This window comes from Mesoplodon mirus (genome assembly GCF_964341445.2).
Source record: "Mesoplodon mirus genome assembly, chromosome: 16".
NCBI lineage: Eukaryota > Metazoa > Chordata > Mammalia > Artiodactyla > Ziphiidae > Mesoplodon > Mesoplodon mirus.
The window spans coordinates 6,775,772-6,797,014 of NC_138992.1; the positions used below are offsets into that span (position 1 = coordinate 6,775,772).

A 21,243-nucleotide genomic window follows, 5' to 3' on the forward strand; every position below is an offset into this window, starting at 1 on the left:
TTCCATGCTGATGGGAGTGATCCAGTTGAAAGGGGGAAATGGATGACTTAGGAAAGAAGAGGAAGACTTTATGAAATGATACCCTTGAATATGCAAGAGTGTGTGCTAACTAGGAAACCAAAGTGTGGGTTAGTCTTAGACAAGACTGGTCATAAACAGTAACAGGAGAAAAGGCAGAGAGGTAATTCCTTTAGGATTAACATGTAGCCTTTCTCTTAAACATTGCTCAAGAGTCCCTACGCTATACTTACTTTTTAAAAAAATTTACTTGAATTATTTAAACTAAAAAAACAACAAAAAATGCATACATTTCTCCCACCTTCCCATCCCTTGCCTCCTGCAATCACCCATCTGTCCTCTGTATCTATGAGAGATCATAGTATTTGTCTTTCTTTGTCTGACTTATTTCACTTAGCATAATGCCCTCAAGGTCCATCCATGTTGTCACAAATGGCAAGATTTCATTCTTTTTTATGGCTGAATAGTATTTCATTGTATGTAAATACACACACACACACACACACACACACACACCACAGTTTCATTGTCCATTAATGGACACATAAGTTTTTTCCATATCTTGACAACTGTAAATAATGCTGCAATAAACAAAGGGGTGCATGTATCTTTTTGAATTAGTGTTTTCATTTTCTTTAGATAAATACCAAGAAGTGGAATTGCTGGATCAAACAGTAGTTCTATGTTTAATTTTTTGAGGAACTGCCTACTGTTTTCCATAGTGGTTGCACCAATTTACATTCTCACGAACAGTGCACAGGGGTTCCCTTCTCTCCACATCCTCACCTACACTTGTTATTTGTTGTCTTTTTGATAATAGCCATTCTGACAGGTATGAGGTGACATCTCACTGTGGTTTTGATTTGCATTTCCCTGATGATTAATGAGGCTGAGCATCTTTTCATGTGCCTGTTGGTCATTTGTGTGCCTTCTTTGGAAAAATGTTAATCCAAATGCTCTGTCCATTTTGTAATCTGATTTTGATCTTTTGCTATTAAGTTGTATGAGTCTTTCATATATTTTGGATATTAACACTTTATCAGATATACAATTTGTAATTATTTTCTCCTATTCAGTAGTTTTTTCCCCCACTCAGTATATTTACTTTTAATATCATTATTGTGTAATTTTAATCCTCTTAAATTTTAAACCATCTTAAATTTTTTGCAGGGGACGAAATTTGTAATATATAAATATATTAATTTTTCAGTTTAACTACTCACACTTCAAGTTCTGGAAAAATTGAGCATGGATAAGGTAATTTTGGTGAAAGAGACAGGGGAAGCACAGATCAAAAGCAAAGTGCTCTCGGGACTTCCCTGGTCGTCCAGTGGGTAAGACTCCATGCTCCCAATGAAGGGGGCCTGGGTTCAATCCCTGGTCAGGGAACTAGATCCCACATGCATGCCACAACTAAAGCCCAGTGTGGCCAAAATAAATAAATAAATAAATATTAAATATATATATATATATATATATATATATATATATATATATATATATATATATGGAAAGATCTCTAAAATAAGTTAAAAAAAATAAATAAAGGCAAAGTACTCTCCTCAGAATGTAGACTCATTCTGTAGGTGGAGAGAAGGGATGCATTACAGGATCCTGGGCAAACAGGAAGCAGTTTAAAATCCCTGGGTTCCTATTCAGCAAACAGCCATTGGCCAGGCACAATAAATAAGCACAGACCCTGCCCAGTGGGTAAGGAATTTAAGAGCAAAAAACTGCCCTGAAAGGGACAAAATCTCTTTTTGCTTATTTTGTTAGCTGGAAAATTGAGGCAAAAATACATGTTTTCCTACCTCACAAGGCCTTTCTGAATATCATATGACAATTATAAATTGCAAAGCCTTGCACAGAAATTTGATATTTTATTGGATGAAATGCCAGCTAAGTCTACTTCCAACCCTGACTCCTCAGTTTCCATGATTATATGAGAATAGGTGATCAGATTGAAAAGAGAACCTTTGTGTCTCTACATGAGTATGGCTTTCAGGTTATCTGGACAGGATAAAAGATCTCTACACTGAGATCTTCCCACGGGCTGGCTACTATTTCTCATTTATGTGTCAACTCAAATGCCAGCTCCTTAGAAAGGCTTTCCCGAATTATCCAGTCTCAAATACCCCCACTCCCACCCCAGCCACTTTTATCTTCATAAAATTTATCACTATATAAATGACATTTTTGTATCTGTTTCTTGTTTATGCCTGTATACTGCTCCTATTATAAAGAAAGCTCCATGCGAGCAGGACATTTGTCTGTCTTCCTCACCTATGTGAGTGAATAAATGAATGAACAAATGAATTAAAACACAAAGCACAGGCTTTGGAGTAAGACAGACCTAGATTCAAACCTGACGAACTGGCTGACCTTGGGAGAGTTACTGAATTTCTGTTAGCCCCAGTTTCCTTCCTGGGAAATGCAAATAATAATTCTTGCCTGAGGGTTATTGCAAAGATGAAAACAAATGCAATCAGGACATGTAAAATACCTGATACTCTTAACAAATAACAGCTCCAAGTTCAATTATGAGGAGATATGCCGTTGGCCAAAGGAAAGGAAATGAAAAAGGGGTTCAATCGTGCACTCCCATCTGAAAGTAGGCTCTGCAGTGTTTCCTGAAGAGCACATGTGAGAGTGGGGTTTGATAGGGCAGTTCTGATGCAACTCGGCTGTCTTATCAGTTCCTTGCCCTTTCTCCTCTTTGAATGACTGGGACTCCATCTGTGGGCCTTCCTGCACTGTGCCATGTCTTGGGGGTGGTATAAGAAGGACTTGCCACTTTGGGACATCCGCAGTGAACTTCTTGGCCACACTTCACCCACCTCTGAGAATCAGCATGCCCAGGCTGTTGGACCATCCTCCTTCCTCTCCTTTCCCTCATCTGCTCTCCCTCCTGCCAGCTGGGCTTCCTGCCCCCAACCAGCTGGCATCTCCAGCCAAGCAAGATGATGCCACCTAAAGTTCTTCAGACTTCTTTCCAAAGGAGCCAAGCAGAGAGAGAAGGAAGCAGAGTCCTGCAGCCTTGCTCAATGTCTTGCTCATTGCTAAGTAATTTGCCCGATGTTACAGCGCTGTGGACGAGGAAGCCAGAATTCTGACACAGGAGCACATGGCCCCAAGACCTCTAGTCCTTGGCCATAACATGCTGTATCTCATAATGGATAAACATATAAATTCCTGGGGGTTTGTATAACCTGTCTCGATCACCATTCTTATTCCCTAGCTCAGGTTATACAAACCCTCTTGTGGAGTTCCTGGTGGGAGAAATAATTAACTCTGCAGTGAGAACCATTCATCTGCTCAGAACCCTCCAGTGGCTCCCCTCACACTCAGGAGAAACCACATCTCAGCCAAAGTCTAGAAGCCCTACATGACCCACCCCCTACTACCTGTCCAACCCCATGCCAGCCTCTTTCTTCCTGGCTCCCTCTGGCCTGCCGCTGGCCCTGGAACATGCCAGATGTCCTTCTGTCTCCACGCTTTGGCACTGGCTGTTCCCTCTGCCTGGAACACTGTTCCTCCAGGCAGCTGCATGGCTGATTCCCTCACCTCTTTCAAGTCGGCTCAACGATCTTACGCCGAACCCCTGTCCTGCTTCCACCCCACACTCCCCTTCCACCCCACGCTCCCCTTCCATTTTACCCTGCTCTACTTTAAACGCAGCACTTAATAGTTTCTCCAGTAACATAGCATGACTTTATTTATTATTTATTCTCTGTTTCCCTCTATCAGAACATAACCTCCATGAGGGTGGGGATTTTTGTCTGTTTCGTTCCCTGATGGTGCTCCAAGCATTAGAACAGTTCCTGGCATGTGGCAAGTTCTCACCATGCTTGTGGAGAATGAGCGGAGGAAGATGAAAGGCAGGGTAATGAGACAGCGATTTACAAAGGGGACCTGATGTAGTCTGGGCAGGTCACAGTTGGGCTGAGGATGACAGATGAATCGGAGGTGACGAGATGAGAGGTGGAGAGGGAAAAGAGACAGTGCTGCTGAAGAAGAACACAGCATAGGCAAAGGTCTGTGGAGGGGAGGGGCTTGTTAGCCTTTAAAATTAGAATGTTACAAAAAGAGTATGCCTGTCCTGCCCTAGGAATAAAGACGCAGACGTAGAGAATGGACTTGAGAACACGGGGAGGGGGGAGGGTAAGCTGGGACGAAGTGAGAGAGTGGCATGGACATATATACACTACCAAATGTAAAATAGATAGCTAGTGGGAAGCAGCCGCATAGCACAGGGAGATCAGCTCGTGCTCTGTGGCCACCTACTGGGGGTGGGATAGGGAGGGTGGGAGGGAGACGCAAGAGGGAGGAGATATGGGGATATGTGTATATGTATAACTGATTCACTTTGTGATACAGCAGAAACTAACACACCATTGTAAAGCAGTTATACTCTAATAAAGATGTTAAAAAAAAAAAAAGAGTACGTGGCTGGAGCACGGTAATGAGATGGTGTTAATCAGTTGGTCACCCAGCCAGTGATGGATCTGAAATCTGCCCCATGCAAGGGGTTCAGCCTACAGCCTCTTTATCCCAGACCTGCACAATCCAGTGTAGTAACCACCGGCCACATGCTGCTGGTGAGCACTTGAAATGTGGCCAGTGTAACTGATGAACCACATATTTCATTTTAATTAATTTAAATATAAATTTTAAAACTGATATTCAATTCAGTTATTGGAAAATTTGTGAGGTTTGAAACAACCTGGGTTGTTGTGAATCCAGTTTTCCTACTGCAAGTTTTATGAAATTTAAGTAAAAATCAAGTCATTCCAATAAAAAGTTAGAATCCAAAGAGAGATGTGTTAAATGTGTAAAATTCACACATTTCAAAGACTTAGTATAAAAAGGGAATGTAGAGCTTCTGGGCTGGTGAGCACGTGGCCATTCAGGGAGAGTGAGGAGCTCAGAGGTCAAAGGACATAAAAGCCCCGTGCCCTTCCCCCATACCTTGCCTAATGCATCTCTTCCATCTGGCTATTGCTGACTTATGTCTTTTATAATAAATCAGTCATCTAGTAGGAAAACTATTTCTCTGAGTTCAGTGAGCCGCTCTAGCAAATTATTCCAACGTAAGGAGGGGTTGTTGGAACCTCGGATCTATAGCCGGGCCAGCAGAAGCACAGGTGACAACCTGGACTTGCAATTAGTATCTGATGCGGGGGTGAGGGAGAGAGTCTTGCAGGATTGAGCCCTTAATCTGCGGGATCTGATGCTCTCTCTAGGTAGACAGCGTCATAATTGAGTTGAATTGTAAGACACCTGGCTGGTGTCAGAAAATCGCTCGGTGTGGGGAAAAAACCCATACCTTGTACTTGGAATCAGAATCTTCAGGAGTATTTTTTGTAATTGCAAAATGTTAGATACAACTTAAATGACCATGCATAGGAGAATAGTTGAGACAAGTTTGGTACATCTATAGAATGAAGGGCTCTGAAGTTCAATTAAGAAGGAGAAATCTTTGGGAATTCCATGGCGGTCCAGTGGTTAGGACTCTGCGCCGCTACTGCTGAGGGCCCAGGTTCGATCGCTGGTCGGGGAACTAAGATCCCACAAGCCACACAGCGTGGCCAAAACAAAACAAAACAAAAAAAACGAGAGAGAGAGAGAGAAATCTTTGTGTACCAATATGGAGAGATTTCCAGGATATATTTTTAAGTCAAAAATAACAAAGTGCCAAAGAATATCTATAGTGTGAACCCTTCATATAGGAAAGGGAGGAATATTTCTTTAAAAGTATATCTGCTCATTTTTGGAAAAGGATAGGATGAGGACAGGAAAGATAAACCAGAAACGAAGGAGAATGTTTTCTCAAGGCTCAGGGACAAGAACAGGGTATGAAGAATGTTGCCCTAGGAGCTAAGTAGTAGGGAGGGAGGGGGGAGGGGACACTTCAGTCAGCCTACCTTTCTGTACAGCTTGTCAAATAATGAAAATCAGTCACAATGTGGGTATCCTCCCCCCCCCAAAAAAAAGGGAATATAAAATATCTTTTTCATACTGACTACACATTGAAAAGGCTATATTTTGGATATAGCATGTTAAATACAATATATTATTAAAATGAATTTGCCTGTTTCTTTGTACTTTTTAAAATATGGTTGCTAGAAATTTTAAAATTATATATGTAGCTTGCATTGCACTCCTGTTGGGCAGCTCTTCTCTCTGCTATGAGATCCTGAAAAGCTCAGGCTTGTCTTATGCGTATTTGTGACCCTGGTACCCAGCTGGGAGGGAAGCTGGTACAGAGAAGGGTCTCCAGGGAGGATCCCTGTGAATTCCTCCAAGCCCCACGTGCCAGACCAGCCTTCTCGCTCCCAGAATCCTCCAGCGGCATTCAGTCTTCCCTGGAATAAAGCAAGCACAGAGCTGTGCCAGCCAGCAGCACGCTACCTGGAAGGCACTGCTATTTATAGCTGATGCCATCCGTGAGAAGTAATAGTCCCTCAGAATTCTCAGAAGAGTTTGCCTTTCGATAAGAGCCCAGCCCGATTAGGAAAGAGAAGACAAATTTGTGAGTATTTTTAGGCCATCCAATGTACAGTCGGGAGCTCTGAAATTCAGATCTGTTCTCCCCCAGGAGACTGAGCACAGCTGCAAAGTCAGAAGTGGGCTTTTGCACGAGGAAAAATAACTAGCTTCCCTGTAAACAGGCTCCATGGAGCAAGTCAGTGCACGGGTCTGTCTGAGGGGGAGAGAGACGATGCAGGGCTGAGGAGGGGGTCTCTCAGAAGTTAACATAAGCAGCCACTTCGTGGGAGTTTGGTGGGAGCTGCTTGGGGATTAGATTTCCATCTCATCTTATTCTCTCATTGGTCATTTGTGAACATTGCTTAGTGCTAATTGAGAAAAATTACGAAAATAAAACCCAACTTTGAGAGCTCTCTCTGCCAAACCAATACAAAGAAATAAATTGGAATTCTCTTGGTTAAGGGGAACCGATTTGTAATCTTGAGTCTCCATGCAAAGACTCAGAGATAGATAGCCTCTTGTCTCTTCCTTTTCATCAAAATTGTGTCCAGTACATTTCAGTGACAGAAACAACTTGGCAGGAAGTGACTGGTCCTTCACTCTGATCAGTGATGAGCAGCCTTTCCCTGTTGACTGGGCTCTCTAAGAGTCACAGGCAGTGGGAAAGCCCTGAACACAAGTCTGGAGATGGTGGCGCTGATTAGTTGTTCTCGGGCACAGACATCTGGGTTACATCTGGAAATTGCCACATTGTTAAGAAGTGGTGTAATTTCTTGACATCTCTGACAACATCATGAGAGTGTACCCCCTTCGCATTTTGTCTTTCGAACTGCCTAACTCACATGCTCACACATAGGTGTGCACACCCACATATAGCTTATTATTTATAAAGCACTTTACAGTTTGCATAACACTGATCGTAGGACTCATCATTATAACATCATTAAGTATCTGCTATTATTATTCCTAGTCTCAGAAGAAGAAATTGAGGCTCAGAAAGGTTCACTGACTTGTTAAAGTCACAGAAGGAGAGTGGCAACCAGGACTAAATGCAGGTCGTCCAACATCCAGGCTTGGATGCTTCCTGTATAACACTCTCTTCAACAGTCATTCAGCAAACACCTATTCAGCGACTACTAATAATGATGACTGTGTGTCTGCCGTGTGCTATGTGTTTTCCATATATTAGCTCATTAATTCCTCAAGCAACTGCCTGAAATATGTAAATATCAGGAAAGTTAACCAGACTTCCAGTTAATGACAGAGGATTGAAACAAGCTTTTATTTTTTCTCTATGCTAAAAATCCACTAAAATAATGATGAATGAGATTTTTGAAAGGTCAGCTATGAGCTTACTACATGTCAAGGTTTCCTTTCTTTACCTGGATCACGTCAATTTTTTTAAAAAATAAATTTATTTATTTATTTATTTATTTATTGGCTGCATTGGGTCTTCACTGCTATGCGCGGACTTTCTCTAGTTGCAGAGAGCGGGGGCTATTCTTGGTTGCGGTGAACAGGCTTCTCATTGCAGTGGCTTCTCTTGTTGCGGAGTACAGGCTCTAGGCACGTCGGCTTCAGTAGTTGTGGCACGCAGGCTCAGTAGCTGTGGCACACGGGCCCGCCTGCTCTGCGGCATGTGGGATCTTCCTGGACCAGGGCTCGAACCCGTGTCCCCTGCACTGGCAGGCGGACTCCCAACCACTGCGTCACCAGGGAAGTCCCTGGATTACCTCATTTAATGCTCACAAAATCCTACAAGGAAAGTCTTATTATTATTCTCGCTTTACAGATTAAAAAAATTGAGGCAGAGAGATGCTAACTAGCTTGCCCAAAGATACACAGTTAAAAAGTATGGGCTTCCCTGGTGGCGCAGTCATTGAGAGTCCGCCTGCCGATGCAGGGGACACGGGTTCGTGCCCTGGTTTGGGAAGATCCCACGTGCTGCAGAGCGGCTGGGCCCGTGAGCCATGGCCGCTGAGCCTGCGTGTCCGGAGCCTGTGTTCCGCAACGGGAGAGGTCACAACAGTGAGAGGCCCGCGTACCGCAAAAAAAAAAAAAAAAAAAAAAAAGTAGTGGCACTTCTCAAGCACTGCATCTTCAGGCCCTGTGCTCTGAAGCTCTACAACTGTAAAGGAGTAGAAAGTATTTAAACTCACAATGAAGACAGTACCTGCAGAAAATCCATTAGCGGTTAAGGGATTTCATTAAAGTTCTGGGAAGTAGCACAGAGAAAGGTGATTGATGGCACAGGATGGATGGAGCCTCAGCTCTGTGCATTAGCAGAGTGACATGTGCATGACAAAACTCTATCCTGTAACGCAAAACTCTGGAGAAGTCCAGGACTTGGGAGTGGTAGGTGAGACTGATAGGGGGCTGAAACCAAGGTTCACCAAGATAGGGGGGCTGGAACCAGGGAAATTAGCTAAAACACTGGGCTCAAAATAGTTTCCTTTCCTCCCCAGACACACCCTCTGTGAACAGAGCACCGCCATCCAGGTGTGTAACCCATCTTCCTAACCTCAAACCTCCACTTCAGGCGGAACATCTGGCTGTTCTTTTTACCTGAAGATTTTGAGCGATACCTCCCCTGCAAAGGATCCCTAGTTGAGAATTTGGGATTCTCCAAGCATAGTAGCTAAAAACATAAAGAGCTAAAAACATATGAAAGAAAAGACACATAGCTATAGGGTCTAATATTTTACTAACAAGTTATCACATTTTAAGGCACCACAATAAAGAAAAGTCTCTAAAAGCTTCTACAGAAAAGTTCTCATTTTAAGATGGTGTAGTAAATCCATTTTGGCTACCTTCTCCTTCCAAAAATTTCCCCCAATAACAGTAAGAACTAGAAAAAAAGCAACGCATTTTATCTTCAATGAAACTAAGAGACATCTTAACACACTATATGGGAAGATGGACTATAGAAGGAGGAAAACAAATGACTTAGCAGAGAGAACATTTCAACCCTAAGTGCCTGCAAAGAGAGGAATCAACCCAATTTGCCCCTCCAGGAACAGAGAAAGGCTTAGAAACTAACAGGACAGGATGGGGTATCAAACGAGGCACAGGTGAGAAGGGTGGTGTGAGCAGCTGAACACAGAAGAGTGAAAAGTGTGAATAACAACAGTTTAGACGCTTGGGTCCTCGTCCCAACCCGTCCTACCCTCTAAGACACCATAGGCTTTTTTCTCCTTGAGTCTATACTTTGCTGAAAATAGGTTAAAAGTAAATGCCTATAAATATGTAAATGAGGTGGGGACCGTCCACAGTCCCTTGATTTGAGGATCATTCTACAGAAAAGTAAACCTACTCCAGGAAAAGCTTATAAATTTCAAATGAAAATGTCGCCTGGCCTCTACTACCCTTCAGTGGTGACCACCAGTGCACTCAGGGCCTGCATCTGGGTTTAAGCACCTTTACTCATTAATGTGAACAGGCAGTTGAGAATTACTAAAAATTGGGAAAATCATCCTACTTGATAAAAGAGATCTGAACAAAGAGGCAACAGGATTAATGTAGAGAGCATAAAAAACTTCAAAGAAAGTGTAATTAATATCCTCAGAGAAATAAAAGGAGATATTATAATCCATAAAACAAGAAAAGTGCAATCATAAAAAGTACATTCAGAGAATAATTTAGAGTTCCTGGAAATTAAAAATATGATGAGTCAATTTTTTAAAAAAGATTCAAAATAAGTGCTTGACAATAAATTCAAGAAAGTTCCCCAGAAAGTAGAATAAAAAGACAGGCAATGGATTAAAAAAAAGAGGAAAGACAAGAAAATTAAAAGATTAATCCAGGAGGTTGAACATCCCACTAATAAGAGTTTTCAGAGAGATCAAAGAAAATAGAAGGAGGACATTATCACCGAAAAAAAATGCAAGAACATTTCCTAGAATGGAGATACACAAATTCTGAGTCATAAGTAAAACTTATAAAAGTCCAAAGCTCAAACTAAAGTATATCACTGTGAAACTTCAGAATAAAAGAAGATCCTAAATGCTCCTGTAGGGGGAAAATTACATTAAAAAGTATGGGAATATGAACAGCATTGGACTTCCCCACAGGAACATAGGGAGCTAAGAAAATGAAGCAATTACTTCAAAATTCTAAGGGAAAATAATTTACACCTTAGACATCGATAGCTACCCAGATTGTAAATCAAGCGTGAGCATCAAGTGAAAAAATGTTTTAACGTGTCAAGTCTCAAAAATGCAGTTCCCACTCACTTACCCTTTCTCAGGAAGTGACTGGAGGAGGTGTTCCAACAAGATGGGAAGGTAAACCAAGGAGTGGAAAACCGACTTCAGGGGCGTGGGGAAGGGAGCCCCAAGGAGGATGGCAGGTGGATGTCTGGGATCACAGCTAAGGATTCATTCAGAGAGCGGTGGGTCCCAGATAGCAACAGGAGGATGAAGGCACCAGGAGGCTGCAGGAGAAAAACAGGATGGATGGAGTATTTGATAGGTTTGATGATGTGGAAAATTGACCCATCTCTACATAATTTAGTAGAGCTGTTACAGGGTGTAAGAAAATAGCCAAATGATAAGAGCAAACACATAAATAGTGCTTACTCTTTTTCAGGCACGGTTCCAATTATTTTACATATATAAACTAAGTAAATGAAAAATTAGGCAATTACTAATTCAAGGAAAAACTAAAAACTTTGAAAAAAAAAGGAAATGTAGTCATCATGCATGACTAGGCTCAGCAGTGGACAGTGTATATAATTATAGCAATAAAGTGACTTGATATAAATTTGGATTTTAAAATGTGACATAACTATTTTGAGAGAATACGGTAGAAGAACTTAAAAAGAGCACAATTGTTCACTTACTACCTTAAGAAGAAATCCATCGAAAATGCCTAAAATATACTCCAGTGTGACCCCCATCTTAAGTTAACTAATTATATCTGCAATGACTCCATTCACAAATAAGGTCACATTCTGAGATGCCGGGGATTTGGACTTTAATATATCTTTTGGTGGGGGACACAATTCAACCCATAACGGTCCCCTATAAAGGAATGATCATCAGAATAGTCGTGGGTGTCTTGCCAGCAGCACTGAATATTAGAAGACCAGGGAGGGACTCCCCTGGTGGCACAGTGGTTAGGAATCCGCCTGCCAATGCAGGGGACGCGGGTTTGAGCGCTTGTCCAGGAAGATCCCGCATGCCACGGAACAACTAAGCCCGTGTGCCACAACTGCTGAAGCCTGCGTGCCTAGAGCCTGTGCTCCACAACAAGAGGCCACCACAGTGAGAGGCCCGTGCACCACAGTGAAGAGTGGCCCCTGCTCACCGCAGCTGGAGAGAGCCCACGCACAGCAACAAGGACACAACACAGCCAAAAATAAATATAAATAAATAAATTTATTTTTAAAAAAAAAGAAGACCAGAGAGCATGTTCTAAACATTGAAGTCAAGTCACTTCCAGCCTTACCTAACCCAACCATGAAATAAATGTATGTCCACACATTCAAGGGCTCTGAAAATTTACCTACATTTTGGGAAGTAAAGAAGGATGTGCTCCAGCAAAATAAGGAAGGAACCCAAGAAAGAGGAAAATATGGAATTCAGGAAACAGAAGTCCCCAGTCAGGCGAGGGTACAAGGGATGTCCAGGATGGTGGCCATGCCACACAGAAGGGAAACTGGTTCAGCCTGGAAAGGATGATAATGATTTTAATAAAACTGCTTAGTAGAATATTTGATCAGCTGGAACTCTTGGAAAAAAATATGAAGGAAAATTATAAAGGAGATTTTGCAATAAGAAAAATGAAAGTATGATAACCAGAAACTTTAGGGAAAAAGAAACTAGACATAAAAACTATATAAGAAAGAAAATAAAATCATAGTGTACCACCTGATTTTAGAGCAAATTTTAAATAGTCAAAATACTGAAAACCCTGCTAAAAAGTTAAATGATTGTTGTAATATAAATTTGTCAAGAAAATGTGCAAATATATGAAGGAGTTAAATCCTAATTAATTATAACAATACATCAATAGATGCTATCTAAAATGTGCAAAACCAAAAGAGTAATATAAGAAATTATATTTAGAAATATGGAGATAACCACCAAAAGAAACGGTTCAAAGAGTTAAAAATGATGGCTCCTAAGAAGCAGGACAGAGGTGGGGAGAGCAGGCAGTGGCTGCCCTTTTCATTATAAAAAATGTTTTATTCTATTTAATTTTTTAAAACCCAGTGACTCATTCAAATTACTACAAAAGGCCCAGGTAATTCACAGACAACTACACAATCAGTAAGTGTCAATACTGGGATTTGCTATTTTCTGCTTAAGGCTGACTCTTTCCAGTATACTTTGCTGCCCACTAATGATAGGCTCTGTGACTTACCCTCAGGACACACAGGTGAACAAAAACTGTCCATGCCCTGAAGGACATTCCAGTCAGTACGAGAGTATGGAAACAAGATATACATATAATTAAAATGTGATGCAAGAAAGGTCAAATCAGAGATATGTATAAAGCATTAGGATTTGATAAAGAAAAAACCTTGAATGTGGCTTTGAAGACTTTTATGATCTTTCCAGGATATATTGCCCCGGGCGGGCGGGCAGTTCTGCAAAACCAGGAAAATAAATTCCTGTCTCCTAGGATTATTTACCCGCAAAGGGGCTCTTTGGACATTGATTCAGGCAATTCTGCAGCTTCAGCTTCTTGGTAAGTAGAAAGACCAGAGGTCCACAGCCTGGAGCACAGTGGAATCCAAGGTATAAGCTGTGGCTGAGACTTAGTGTCCTGAGATTTCCAGTGTTGAATGTTAAGACACACTGGTAATGAACATGTCATAAAACAGGTGGAGGTGAGTTTTCTGAGCCAGGCTGCTCCCACACTGGACTGGAGAAGGACAGGTCTGCTTTTCCAGGAGCAAGTTAGCAAGAAGGGGTGAGGGAGACGTACACTCTCTGTACATAAATTCAGAAAGCTGAGCAAAGTCTGGCAGAATGATAGATAATTCTCTGCATTTGGTGTACATATGCTGAAGCTGAAAAGCAACCATCAGAGCAGAGCGAAAAAATAGAATGTGGAACAGTGGGGAAGAATGAGAGAAAATAGAACCACGATGATGAACGTGTATAATCCAGCAGAACCAAAGCTAAGATGGCAAATAGATTCATCCCATCCCAAAGTTCACCATTTGATCTGCACTGCCTGGAACAGACTTAAGAAAGATTTTAAAGGTGCTCAGGGCTTGGTAGGAAAGAGCTCTGTGACGGATGAGCATTACCTGTGGCTGGCGGCAAAGGGGGATGAGATGGCACGTGGCCTTAAATTCCCCATCCTGCCTTTCAAGATTCTCAGCAAATGGATTCACCCCTTTCCAGGGATCAGCATCCTAAAGTGTTGGGAAGTGTGCCTTTTTTTTTTTTTGCGGTACGCGGGCCTCTCACTGTTGTGGCCTCTCCCGTTGCGGAGCACAGGCTCCAGACGTGCAGGCTCAGCGGCCATGGCTCACGGGCCCAGCCGCTCCACGGCATGTGGGATCTTCCCGGACCGGGGCACGAACCCTTGTCCCCTGCATCGGCAGGCGGACTCTCAACCACTGCGCCACCGGGGAAGCCCGATACCTCCTTCTTATCCTTCCTACTGTAGCTCAGACTTAGCCTCCTCTGTGAGGCTCCACATTCTTGCTGGTAGACCATATCATGATTTGTAATTACACATTGATTTGTTTGCTCACCTGTTTAGTTAATGCCTCTCCCTCCTTCTGAACATCTGTTTGGACATTTCTCTAACTGCTCACCCCTCCCTGGCCCCAGTGAAGTGTTTTCTGCCCTGTTTTCCTATTTCCCCTGTTGCCTGGCTTGCTTCTTCTCACTCCATGATAGCTGGCTGGGCAGAGATCCCAGTGTGCCTTGCAGCCGTGTCTGTCCCAGTGAGGATAGAGGTAGAAGCGGGAGGAGAGGGGATGGTGAAGCTCACAGCTCACATCTGGAGCAGTCTGGAACCCAAGTGTTTTATTCCAAGTCTATGCCTTCATACTGAGTGGCTGCCTCCTAGAGTGCCCACAGCATATTTCTCGCAATAACTCTGCAAACCATTGTAGAAGGGACAAACATGAGCTACATCCAGCTGCTTATTCTTTAGTATGAAATGGCTTTGAATCCTTCTTGAAGTATACTTTTCCCGCAGGGGTATTTAGCAGGGCCGGAAGAGAGAGACCAGGAGGTGGGGAGGAGGAGAGAGAACTTAGGAAAGGGGTACAAGGAAGGTGCCAATGAACAGGGACTCTCCAAAGCGGGCTGGGGTGGAGACCACCTACCCACCTCCACCCTCTTTTATCTAATTTCCTAAGAAACATGTACTGACCATTTACAATGCACTAAACCCTGCGCAATGGGTCCAGACCTGTGCCAGGATATAAGGGGAAAATTTAAGTTCAGAGCATCTCAGACCCAGGCAATTAATAAAAATCGGTGTTATGAATGAATGAATTCACTAGTTTTCTACAACAGTGCAAGAACTTTCATAAACAAGAAAGATCAACCTAAGTTCCCATTTCCTAATACTGAGGGTCCTGAAGTTTATTTCTAGAGACAATCCCATTTCCTGCCTGCATGTGAACACAAGCATTTCATAGCTCTGGTTTGAAGCTAAAAGGTTTTTTTTTTTCCTTTATATGGTAAAAAAAAAAAAAAAGATCATTTTCTGCTAGTGCACAGACATCTGAAGAAAGGAAAAAGTCAGGAAGATATTCTTAACTGGAGACAAAAGTGAGCGGTCCCACACCCCACCCCCATCATTTCCCCATGTATCCTTTTTCTCGCTTTACTTCACCTGCAAATGGAGGGGGGGATAAAAGCTCTTTTTTTTTTTTTTGAAAACCATCTTGCCTCTAAAAATGTCATCTCCCTCATTTCCTTTTTCTCTCAACTCCCTTTTAGTTCAACACCTGGGCATTGGGAGAAAAGAAGGAGATCTTTGGGAGGATTTTGGAGAAGCAGTGGGGCAGTGGGTGAATGATAAACTGCACTGGACCTGAAGCCGGAGCTGCTCCAGCCAGGCTCTGCCCTTCCGGCCGGGCAAGTTACTCAGTTTTCAGATCCTCATTTTTCTCATCTATAAAATGAGGAAATGAATCCTCAACTTCAGAATCTTGCAAAGCTCCCTTACCCAACCTCTCCGTGTACCTTGTTCACAATTGTGAACCCAGAACCACTTACAGGACTTCAAGAAAAATGTGTTTAATGAAAAGCAAGGGTGTCTATGAACATGTAATAGGAAGATCTGATGCCAAAAGGTGAAATTCAAAGGGCTCGGGAAGCAGCGAAGCCCAGACCCTGACTGAGCGTGTGAGTCTGAACAAAGTTGGCCAGAGTCAGCCTGGCGTAACTAGTAACAGTATCGCTGCTCGTATTATTGTTATTATTACCGCCACTATTTTATCAGTATTTTCCAAGTGCTTTAGGTTTTCAAAATATCATAACAGATTTTGTGCATTTCACCTGCACAACCACTTCATAGCATTGGTCACAAGGTTACGATGATTTGTACTTACAAGGGGTCAGAGCCCAGCAGGCTGAGATGCTCACTCAGGCTCACACTGACAGAAAGTGAACAGACACCAGCTCTGGGCTCCAGGATCTCCAGACTCCTGGGCTGAGGCTCTCACCACCATCCTATCCCACCCACTCTCAGTCCAGGCCTCCCAGGAGGGGAGACTAGAGCAGCTGGGATTCCTAATGAGTGATTCTCCACCAAGACCCTCAGTGGCCATAAGAATAAATGGCTCAGGGCTTCCCTGGTGGCGCAGTGGTTGAGAGTCCGCCTGCCGATGCAGGGGACAAGGGTTCGTGCCCCGGTCCGGGAGGATCCCACATGCCGCAGAGCGGCTGGGCCCGTGAGCCACGGCCGCTGAGCCTGCGCGTCCGGAGCCTGTGCTCCGCAACGGGAGAGGCCACAGCAGTGAGGGGCCCGCGTACCGCAAAAAAAAAAAAAAAAAAGAATAAATCACTCAGTTCCAGGACTATACCAAGCCAGCAGTCAGCTCCCCCCGGAACAATGAGTTCAAAACTGTGGAACACAGCTGACCACTTACCAGCATCAAGGACCCTTGTCCAGTATGCTGCCCTTGAGGAAGGACTTGGAATTATTTCCCAGCAAAGAACAAAAACCGTGTAGAATTTACAATATTCAACACTATTTTGTTCAGACTAGCAAAAGGAGGGCTGTCATTTTCTCTGTTTCTCCCTCCCATCCTCCTCTCTCTCTCTCTCCTTTCCCCACCTAACCCCCCACCCCCCCACACACAGTCTTTTTTTTTTTTTTTTTGCGGTACGCAGGCCTCTCACTGCTGTGGCCTCTCCCGTTGCGGAGCACAGGCTCCGGACGCACAGGCTCAGCGGCCATGGCTCACGGGCCCAGCCGCTCCACAGCATTTGGGATCCTCCCAGACTGGGGCACGAACCCGTGTCCCATGCATCGGCAGACGGACTCTCAACCACTGCGCCAACAGGGAAGCCCCAGAACAATATTTTCTAAAGAATAAAATTTAAGATTACAAAGGAAACCAATTACATCAAAATGTAGTTATCAAATATTAAAAATGAAAGTGGTAGTATAATAATTTATGCACATCATAATTAACACGTTAAAAAATGAGACTGATCAGCTGTCTCATAACAACTCTGATTTCAAGGTAGTGAGTGTAAATGATATTTTGAGATATCCGTAAGGTAATAGGAAAATATATATCATTTCTGTTGGTAGTGAAGTCCCAGGTATTGCAAATAATACTGTAGTTTGGTATTACATTGCTACTATGTTGCTACATAGTAGCAATGAACGACTTTTCAGGCAGACCACTGGTTCTCAGAGTGTGGTCCAAGCAACACAGGCATCAGGTAGGAACCATCTGATATGCAAATTATCTCCTCAGCTCTACTGAATCAGAGACTCTGGGATTGGGGCTACAGTGACTGGCTCATCCCAATTTGCTGAGGAGGCCCCTTAATTTTAGCACTGAGAATCCCACATCCTAGGAACCCCTTACTCCCAGACAAACCAGGATGGCTGTTTGCCCTAGTGGAGGGCCATAAATCTGTGTTTAAGGAAGCCCTCCAGGTCATTCTGCACATTTGAGAACCACTGACATGGAAGTTAGTGAAATAAAGATGTATTTCGCCTATTCAACTTAATGGAAGCCCTGAATTCCATGGACCCGGGAAAAGAAGCTCCAACTTAAACAATAGCTCTGCCCTCAAGGAATACACTTTTCAGAAGAGGAGGCAATCATTAGGCAGACAACTGTAGTTCAGTGTGAATAGAGCCTGGAAACGTAAGCCCAGGCAGTGCGGGGAGCTTGAAGCAAGGGCATCTTTCCAACAAGATGCCTCTTTCTAGGGAGTAGGGAGATGGGCTATAAGATGATGATGATGATGATGATGATGATGATGGAGGAAGAGGAAGAGGAGGAGGAAAAAATAAGTTAATATATTTAGTGCTTAACTCTTCCAGGCTCTGTTCTTAGTGCTTTATACTGTTATTTAATTCTTAGGAGGCAGAAGCCATTATTATCCCCATTTAACAGGTAAGCAAACTGAGGCACAGAACAGTTCAGAAACTTGTCCAAGGTCACACAGATAGCAAGAGGAGGTGAAAGTAGTCTAGCCCAAGCAATCTGGCTCCAGACCTCATGCTCTTTTTTTTTTTTTTTTTTTTTTTTCTTTTTTTGTGGTACGCGGGCCTCTCACTGTTGTGACCTCTCCCGTTTCGGAGCACAGGCTCCGGACGCACAGGTTCAGCAGCCAGCCATGGCTCACGGGCCTAGCCGCTCCGCAGCACGTGGGATCTTCCCGGACCGGGGCACGAACCCATGTCCCCTGCATCGGCAGGCAGACTCTCAACCACTGCGCCACCAGGGAAGCCCCCCCAGACCTCATGCTCTTAACTACCATGTGATTTTAATGGTTATTTGGGTACTTGATTATTTTAAATGTTGTCATAAAAACCACAAGGGATTCCTTTTCCTCCCCTTCTCTGAAAATAAATTCAAACTTTGTTGATATTTATAAACACAGCAAATGTGAAGGGTGTAAAGCTCATTAAGTCATGGCGTGGTTTCAGTTTTGGCATCTGGGGCTACTTGGGATCCATGGATGGAGACAGCTATAGAGTCAGCTTCGCAGAGCTTCCTTGTCCCTTTGTCTGCTGATTGGGGTGGAGGCTGGGAGCAGGTGAGAGGGGAGAAAATGTAAAATAAGCATAGGGGTCTGATTTTAATCTTAAGACAGGATGGAGAAGTGGCAGGGCATGACCTAATTTGACCCTTGTGGAGAAGGAGGCGGGGATATTGAGAGGGGAATCATAGGTTGTGGTCTCAGGCCAGGTGGGTGCAAATCCTGTCCTGATGACCGGCAACTCGTGTAACCTTGACCAGCGTATTCAACCTTCCACTCTGGTCCTCAACGTTCTCATCTGCTCACTGGGGATGATGATATTCACATCATCTTTATTCTCATGGTAACAAAAGTCCTTGGACCAGGGTAGGTCATCAATAAATATATGTGCCCCTTCCCCTTCTTGCCAGTTAACATGGAAGGAAGTGGTGTCCTCACTCCAGGGCAGACACTGTGCCAGGGCTGGGGACCCAGAGATGCCAGAGGAGTATTTAAAAAGTCAAAGTCTCCCACCCCAGAAACCCCTCCCCGACCATGCCCAGCTAGAAATGCTGTATGCCTAGGGGCTCCACTGTAACTTATACTCACCCATATATAAACACCCAAACACTGTTAGGACCCATCATGACTGCTTGACAGAAATCCTCCTATTATTCCCCATAAAATGTCACCCACCTGTCGGGAAAGAGACCTTCTTTCTCTCCTCCAATCCCTACCTGCCTTTGAAGGAGCCAGGAACCAGGCAACAGAATCTACAGACTCTCCCGCGTTGGGTGAGTTGATTTTTTTTTCTTTGTTAAATTGGAGGCAATTGGATATTTCCAGACAGCAGAAAGAATAGATTGAGGGTGAAGGCAAAATTGTAAAGGAGGAAGAGGGATGGTAGGTAAAGAGAACAGGAGGAATGACCCTCAAGATGAATAATGATAAATAATTGTTATATTAGAAGGCAATTTCTGGGCCAAGCCCTGTGCTAGGCACCTGAAACTCACATACTTCAGCTCCTATCCATGATAAATAACCCTCGGTGGCTTCATATAACATTCAGGATACAGTGGCCTAATGACCTAAACCATGGCCTCTCAGCCTCTGCAGTGGCAGTCCCATCTCGGGCCACTCGGACCCTCTCACTCTACACTCCAGGCCTGAGTAACTCTGTGCAATTCCTAGGCAGTGTCACACCATCTCCAGACAGCTTTAGAGTAGCCCCTGCTCTCTGCCTACACTGGCTTTCATCCTCACACCCTCTGTCTGGCCCTACACCCACACACGCGGTCTTTACCAGGCCAATATCCTCCTGATTTTCAGTTCTCACCTTGAATACCACTTCCTCTGGCAAGCCTTCCATATCGCCCCAGAATAGGTCCTGACGCCCGCCCTTTATTTTCCCAAAGCACCCTGTGCCTCGCCCATCACTAGATGTGTCTCATGTACTGAGCTGATCTCTACACTCATCTGACCCAGCAGCAGACAGTGAGCTCTTTGAGGTCTGGGTGTTGCCTGGGGCTTGTCTTAGTGTGGCTCCCCCCAAACAGCCTGAAACCAAGTCTCAGGTGCAGGCAGTTTGTTTAGGAGATGAGTCTGGAAAGGAGAGTGAGGCCGGCATCAGGGAGAATGAGGTAAAGACGGGGGAAAAGCCAGTACTGGGGCGCATTTCAGAGTTGTTGCTGTGGCACTTGGGAGCTTGATTGGATGGGCTCAGAACTCCTTCCAGAACCATCCCTCTGAAGGACAGGGGAGAGAGCTTTTACCCACCAGTTTCTTTCCTTCATTGATGTCCTGATAACATCATCCTTAGCCTAAAATGTTTTCAGCGCTGCCCCATAGATTCCAAGAAGCTTTTAGCCCTTGGGCTGAGCACCGGCGGCTTTCCTAGATGCAATCACAGCCTCCCATTCAGCCCTCACTGTGGAATCTTCCCTCATCTCCTTTGGTGGATCCTGCTTTGTCTCCTCTGGCCTCCGCCCGCCTTACCCTTCCCCCCCAGAGAGCCCTTCCTCCACCTTCTTCATCCAACTCCTGCCCAAGACCCACTCAAGCTCTACCTTCTCTGAGAATCATCCCCAGATCTCTCGGTCCAGTATTGTTCTCAACCTTGGCTGCAAACCAAAATCCCCTGGGGAGCTTTAAAAAACAAAAAAACAATACTGACCCTTGGGTCCCACCACCAGGGATACTGAATTAATTGATCTAGGATGGGACCTGGACAACATATTTTTAAAAATCTCCCCAGGTGATTGTACTATGCAGCCTGGACTGAGAACAGTTTGCACGCCTCTGTTTTAACTGCACTTCCTCTGGGTTTCCATAGGCCCTGTGTTCCCCCTCCTTATTATTCTGTATTGTTATCTTCTGTTCATCTCTGTCTCCCCCGTCATCCGAGGGCTCATCAGGGGCTGCACTCACATCTCTTCCCTCATACACCCTGTGCTCAGCTCACAACACGTGTGTTGAGGCTGCCATCCCCACAAGCTGGGCTGCTTCTCCCCTCACCCCACCCCGCCCGTGCTCTCCGAAGCCTCATTTTCCAGCCCCCTGGAAATGCAGCCTGCGTGTGCTTCAGTGCTGCCAAGATGACTGGCTC

At 44.1% G+C, this 21,243-nt stretch overlaps 1 long non-coding RNA gene across 2 annotated transcripts in view; it reads right to left on the minus strand.

Moving 5' to 3' along the window:
• Window positions 1-21,243, minus strand: part of LOC309792275 — a 284,711-nt gene that overhangs the window by 80,795 nt on the left and 182,673 nt on the right. For both annotated transcript variants that reach the window (XR_014291660.1, XR_014291661.1), the window contains exon 4: window positions 10,744-10,939. This is a non-coding gene — a long non-coding RNA (uncharacterized lncRNA). The remainder of the gene's footprint in view (window positions 1-10,743; window positions 10,940-21,243) is intronic.